The sequence below is a fragment of the Salvelinus namaycush genome, unplaced genomic scaffold, assembly GCF_016432855.1.
Source record: "Salvelinus namaycush isolate Seneca unplaced genomic scaffold, SaNama_1.0 Scaffold361, whole genome shotgun sequence".
In the NCBI taxonomy this organism is placed as follows: domain Eukaryota; kingdom Metazoa; phylum Chordata; class Actinopteri; order Salmoniformes; family Salmonidae; genus Salvelinus; species Salvelinus namaycush.
In genome coordinates this window covers 212,202-219,420 of record NW_024060575.1, presented here as the reverse complement: position 1 = coordinate 219,420, position 7,219 = coordinate 212,202, and the positions used below count along the sequence as shown (strand labels likewise).

The following is a 7,219-nucleotide window of genomic DNA, read 5'->3' as shown; positions in this document are numbered from 1 at the left end:
AGTATAATATGAGGTGTGTAGTTATACAGTATAATATGAGGTGTGTAGTTATACAGTATAATATGAGGTGTGGAGTTATACAGTATAATATGAGGTGTGTAGTTATACAGTATAATATGAGGTGTGGTGTTATACAGTATAATATGGTGTGTAGTTATACAGTATAATATGAGGTGTGTAGTTATACAGTATAATATGAGGTGTGTGGTTATACAGTATAATATGAGGTGTGGTGTTATACAGTATAATATGAGGTGTGTAGTTATACAGTATAATATGAGGTGTGTAGTTATACAGTATAATATGAGGTGTGTAGTTATACAGTATAATATGAGGTGTGGTGTTATACAGTATAATATGAGGTGTGGAGTTATACAGTATAATATGAGGTGTGTAGTATAATATGAGGTGTGGAGTTATACAGTATAATATGAGGTGTGTAGTTATACAGTATAATATGAGGTGTGTAGTTATACAGTATAATATGAGGTGTGTAGTTATACAGTATAATATGAGGTGTGTAGTTATACAGTATAATATGAGGTGTGTAGTTATACAGTATAATATGAGGTGTGGAGTTATACAGTATAATATGAGGTGTGTAGTATAATATGAGGTGTGTAGTATAATATGAGGTGTGTAGTATAATATGAGGTGTGTAGTATAATATGAGGTGTGGAGTTATACAGTATAATATGAGGTGTGTAGTTATACAGTATAATATGAGGTGTGTAGTTATACAGTATAATATGAGGTGTGGAGTTACACAGTATAATATGAGGTGTGTAGTTATACAGTATAATATGAGGTGTGGAGTTACACTATATAGATATTATAATGTATAACTACACACCTTGCAGGTTGGCAGGTCTGAATATGTACACATTTTGAAGTCCAAGTACACTGGTGCAATATCAACCTTGACAACCAATCACCTTTTCATATTTCTCCATTTGGCCACCAGGACCTGTTTGACAACCAATCACCTTTTCATATTTCACCAGGACCTGTTTGACAACCAATCACCTTTTCATATTTCACCAGGACCTGTTTGACAACCAATCACCTTTTCATATTTCACCAGGACCTGTTTGACCGTCTGCTGGCAGCTCTGGATCACTTCCATCAACGCATACAGATCCACGTCGTCGAGGGCAACAACGACATCGTCAAGATGACAGCTAACTTCTAACCCAGTCTAGTTGACTTCTCTCCATCCCTGTCATTAGTTTAGTTCTGCTAACTTCTAACCCAGTCTAGTTGACTTCTCTCCATCCCTGTCATTAGTTTAGTTCTGCTAACTTCTAACCCAGTCTAGTTGACTTCTCTCCATCCCTGTCATTAGTTTAGTTCTGCTAACTTCTAACCCAGTCTAGTTGACTTCTCTCCATCCCTGTCATTAGTTTAGTTCTGCTAACTTCTAACCCAGTCTAGTTGACTTCTCTCCATCCCTGTCATTAGTTTAGTTCAGCTAACTTCTAACCCAGTCTAGTTGACTTCTCTCCATCCCTGTCATTAGTTTAGTTCTGCTAACTTCTAACCCAGTCTAGTTGACTTCTCCACATCCCTGTCATTAGTTTAGTTCTGCTAACTTCTAACCCAGTCTAGTTGACTTCTCTCCATCCCTGTCATTAGTTTAGTTCTGCTAACTTCTAACCCAGTCTAGTTGACTTCTCTCCATCCCTGTCATTAGTTTAGTTCTGCTAACTTCTAACCCAGTCTAGTTGACTTCTCTCCATCCCTGTCATTAGTTTAGTTCTGCTAACTTCTAACCCAGTCTAGTTGACTTCTCCACATCCCTGTCATTAGTTTAGTTCTGCTAACTTCTAACCCAGTCTAGTTGACTTCTCCACATCCCTGTCATTAGTTTAGTTCTGCTAACTTCTAACCCAGTCTAGTTGACTTCTCTCCATCCCTGTCATTAGTTTAGTTCTGCTAACTTCTAACCCAGTCTAGTTGACTTCTCTCCATCCCTGTCATTAGTTTAGTTCTGCTAACTTCTAACCCAGTCTAGTTGACTTCTCTCCATCCCTGTCATTAGTTTAGTTCTGCTAACTTCTAACCCAGTCTAGTTGACTTCTCTCCATGTCTTATTTTGGTAACATACAAACATGCAACTTTTATTTGTGAATAAAAATATCTCTCCTCACTCTGCAGTGTCATCATCTGTTAATGTTACCACTTTTCAATCTTGTATATTAGACAAAACAATTGAATAGCATGAATATATAATTAGATGGCGCCGGAGGAGATGGCTGCCGTTTTACAGTCTCCAAACTAATTGTGCTATTGTGTTTTTTTGTAACTTATGTGTGCATTAGTAGAACCTGAGAGGGTGGTACCCTAGGGGCGTACCGCCCGCTCGGGTCCTGGAGTCCTCTCGGGTCCAGTCCTAGACCCCGGCACATTTTTCCTTCAAACAGAAGTCAGGGCATCAATCAATACTGTAGAGCTAATATGTAATTTAGCAGACGCTGCTTTTATTCAAAGCGATTTAGTCATAAGCGCATGCATTTTTAGGTATGGCCGGTCCCGGGAATCGAACTCACTACCCTGGCGTTAAAAGCCACATGCTCTACCAACTGAGCTACAAAGGACCACGTGTTGTATGTTTTATTGACATGTATTTTGTAACACAAATCCATAATATAGAATTATAGCAACATAATGGAAAAGTAAACCAAGTACATTTTTTATTTAAAAAAAATTATTTCACCTTTATTTAACCAGGTAGGCCAGTTGAGAACAAGTTCTCATTTACAACTACGACCTGGCCAAGATAAAGCAAAGCAGTGCGACACAAACACAGAATTACACAAACAAACGTACAGTTAATAACACAATAGAAAAAAATTAAGTCTATATACAGTGTGTGCAAATGGCGTGAGGAGGTAAGGCAATAAATAGGCCATAGTAGCGAAGTAATTACAATTTAGCAGATTAACACTGGAGTGATAGATGAGCAGATGATGATGTGCAAGTATAAATACGGGTGTGCAAAAGAGCAGAAAGGTAAATAGGGATGAGGTAGGTAGATTGGATGGGCTATTTACAGATGGGCTATGTACAGCTGCAGCGATCGGTTAGCTGCTCAGATAGCTGATGCTTAAAGTTAGTGAGGGAAATATATGTCTCCAGCTCAAGTACTACCATGTTCTGTACATAGTAACAACAGAAAGAGACATCCTCTGCAGGTTTTATAGACGTGCAAAACAGACGGGGTTGGCTTAGAATGTTGACAATGTGTAACTGATATTTCGTCTCCAATGTTTATTGAAAACATACATACATTTGGACAATGAGCACTTGTCTCTCAAATACATTTTTACAGTTCTTGGTTAGCTAGCAAGCAAATGTTTCCCATATTAGCATTGACATGAAATGAGTCAAAACAAGCCATGGTATCAAGAACAAGATGAAACACGCCCTCTACATTCCCCACATGGCAGTTTCTTGTCATTGTTGCTCGTCATCTGTCCATCCAGAATCACAACAAATCACAGACTTCTACCCCATAGATGGGTTAGCTGACAACTTCATGAAAAGAATGCACATTTCCATGGGGAAGAGGTCAACGTGTTGTCATGACTCCGGATGGCCAGATTGCTAGCAAGAATTTGTTGATTCGGCTATTTCAGCCACACCCGTTGCTGACAGGTGTGTAAAATCAAGCACCCAGCCATGCAATCTCCATAGACAAACATTGGCAGTAGAATGGCCTCGCTGAACCCTTACGAAAAAAGATTGCAGGATGCTGCAAATACTGTGTCCAAAATAACAGTATTTTTTACTGCCGTAATCTTGCAGTGTAACTTCAGTTGAGTGCAGTATAACTGCAGTTATTTTGCCATTACTGCGTCCAAAATACCACAGTCTACTGCAGTAACTGCAATCTTTTTTTGTAAGGTAAGAGCTCAGTGACTTTCAACATCGCATCTTCATAGGATGCCACCTTTCTAACAAGTCAGTTTGTCAAATTTCTACCCTGCTAGAGCTGCCCTCTGAACTGTAAGTGCTGTTATTGTGAAGTGGAAATGTCTAGGAGCAACAACAGCTCAGCCAGGAAGTGGTAGGCCACACAAGCTCACAGAACGGGACCGCTGAGTGCTGAAGCGCGTAGTGCGTAAAAATCGTCTGTTCTCGGTTGCAACACTCACTACGAGTTCCAAACAGCCTCTGGGAGCAACTTCAGCACAAGAACTGTTCATCGGGAGCTTCATGAAATGGGTTACCATGGCTGAGCAGCCATGGGTTACCATGGCTGAGCACACAAGCCTAAGATCACCATACGCAATGGCAAGGATCGGCTGAAGTGGTGTAAAGTTCGCCGCCATTGGACTCTGGAGCAGTGAAAACGTGTTCTCTGGAGTGATGAATCACGCTTCACCATCTGGCAGTCTGACGGACAAATCTGGATTTGGTGGATGCCAGGAGAATGCTACCTGCACCAATGCAGTAAAGTTTGGTAAAGTTTGTAAACTAAAGTTTAGTGGAGGAGGAATAATGGTCTGGGGCTGTTTTTCATGGTGTGGGCCCCTTAGTTCCAGTTAAGGGACATCTAAATGCTACAGATTATAATTACATTCTAGATGATTCTGTGCTTCCAACTTTGTGGCAACAGTTTGGGGAAGGCCTCTGTTGATATGTTTTCAAATAAAATAGCCAGTCAGTGTTGAGCTAAACTGAGTGAGCTCAGCTGTGAACAGTCCCAAAAGTGGACTGCCAGTTTTTTTGATTTGGCTTCACACTAATCACATCACATTAGAAGCCAAACGACATTGACAGAAAACTTGAAATGTTGCATCCCGTTGTGTCGTTGTCCTCCGGAGGCTAGCTAGCTAGCTAAAATCATCCCTTTCCAAAATTAGCCATGGATGGAGATAGGGATTTGGACTTGTGGGTTTACTTAATTCTCCGTACTGGCCAATGATTATAATAGTGACTCGTACATTGTGCCCCGGGCCTGAGAGGATGTAAATTCAACATGTAGCTAAATGTAGTAACTTAAGGCTAATGTTAACCAGCTGGGTAATCATTGCCCATGAAAGGAAGTTAGGCTAGCAAGCATTTTAGTCAGGTAGCTTAGGACAACAACAACTAAAAGCGTGTACTGTATGACACTTATAACCTGCCCAGGGACTGCGGTTAAAAATTAGCCAGCTGGCTAAAACCGACACGTTGATTAATGTGCACTGTCCCTGTAAAAATAAACTCAACTCAACCATTTCGGCAACATGAGAGAGCATTTCTCTACAAGTAGGGTGAGTCAACATGTAGGGTGAGTCAACTGATGCAGTTCTACTACGTGATATAGACAGAAGATTGCTACATGGCAGACCAATCCAAACTCATTTCTCGGCATGTCCAGCCCACTCATTACCTCAGCCAATCATGGCTAGCGGGAAGTTTGCTGTCTTTTTCAGTTGCTAAACCAACTAGGCTCGTAATTTAACATTTTTTTTTCATATTTACAGATGGATTACAAGTTTGTTATTAAGCCACATGAAAGTTCACATGTTCCAGAAGGCATTTCTGACAAAAACACATGAGTAAAAAAAAAAGTTCACTTTCAAATAGCGCTACTGTGAAGTAGTACACCTAGTTTCCTGAAACGAGTCACATATTTAGCTTACTTTGGTTAGACTAAATAGTTTTTGGTATCTTTTAGTTGTCACTGTATTAGACTAAGCAGAGGTGATTCAGGCCTAGGAGGGGGAGAAGCCTGCCACAGAGGCCAAGGCTGCTGAGCCGACGCTGATCACCGAGGCCATTGATCCCAGCAGGCAAGGCACCTGCGCAACCGTCTTGCAGCCTGGTGACATAGGAGGTAACCAACCTGAGGAGGTCCTGCAGCCGCCAAGACCGAACCTAGCAGCAGCACCGCCAGGATATTACAAGCACCGACGCCTCCGTTAGTGCCTGATGACCTCGGTGATGAGGAGCCAGCGCAGGTTTGTCTGGGGAAATACCCAACCCGCCTGTACTGTGGGAGAAAACAGGCATTTTGTAGTGTGTGGTTCAAAGGCAGAGAGTGGCTGGAATATTCCTGCAAGGCAGATGCAGCTTTCTACTATCCTTGTTGGAAATGTTACATCGCCTCCAATGCTAACGCCTTTAAGGCATTCACCCAAACTGGATATAATAACTGGCAACATGCCATTGATAGCAACAAGGGACTGGGGGGGGGCACACATCAAGCAAAGAACATTTGAAATGTATGGTACTTTGGACAGATTGACAAGCAAGGAATTCACAGGGAGCAGAATTCTGAATTCTGCACAACTTGCTATGAAATCGTATGTATTTGTCATCGATTGTGGACATTGTGGATTTTTTTCTGTCAACGAGCTTCCTCTCAGGGGAACTTTGGATGCGATGGATGCAAGGGGGGCGGTGGACTATTGCTGGCGATGTTAGATTATTCGCTCAGGAAAGACAAGGAACTTGCTAGTGCTTTAAGCACAATTCCCCGCAATGCCACATAGACATCTCATGACAGCCAGAACGAAATAATTGGGCTCATGAATGAGGTTGTAGGTGATTCATGGTACACAATTAAAGTGGATGGGACTAAAGACCCAACCGGGTGCGAGAACATTTCAATTGTACTCCGCTATGTGGGCGAAAACAACCGCGTTTGTGTGCTGCTACTTTTTCTTAGGAAACAAACTGTGGCTGCCATATATACAGGAGAGAAACTGAAATGGATGCTTGAGCAGCAATGGACAGGTCATCTGGCCACGGTGAGTGTTGTCGAGTCTTGTGTATCATTAAATGTGAACTTATTTATATCAAATCAGTTCTCTAGGTTTAATTATTACGTGATTAAACTAATCATGTACACATGTATTAACTAGGAAGTCGGGGCACCACGGGAAAATGTTTAGAGTTACCGTGCTATAATTTCCCGAATATAACTTTTCAGATATTTTAATATCTTATCAATTACAGTCTTCCATGAATGATTATTATATTATTTGTTACCTTCGTTAGTCTCATTCCAAAATGGGTATCTGCACGAACCCTAGTTTCCATAAGGAATCAGCAATATACAAATTGGCTTATTTATTTAAATAATTAAATAAACAGTAGATATTGGTTACTAACAATGATAGAAAAGTCCCTAGTGGGCTAAGCCGGTATGACAGCTTGGTATACAAAGGAAAGAGGTGGGGAAGATAAAGAGTGGGAAACACACAGTTGATAATTGTTTATTTAT

The 7,219-nt window shown here is 40.9% G+C and overlaps 1 long non-coding RNA gene across 1 annotated transcript; it reads left to right on the top strand.

The window, feature by feature from the left end:
• Positions 1-378: 378 nt before the first annotated feature.
• Positions 379-2,149, top strand: LOC120040553. The gene is made up of 2 exons (XR_005475698.1): positions 379-516; positions 674-2,149. It is a non-coding gene; the product is annotated as an uncharacterized LOC120040553 (long non-coding RNA).
• The last annotated feature ends 5,070 nt before the right edge of the window (positions 2,150-7,219 follow it).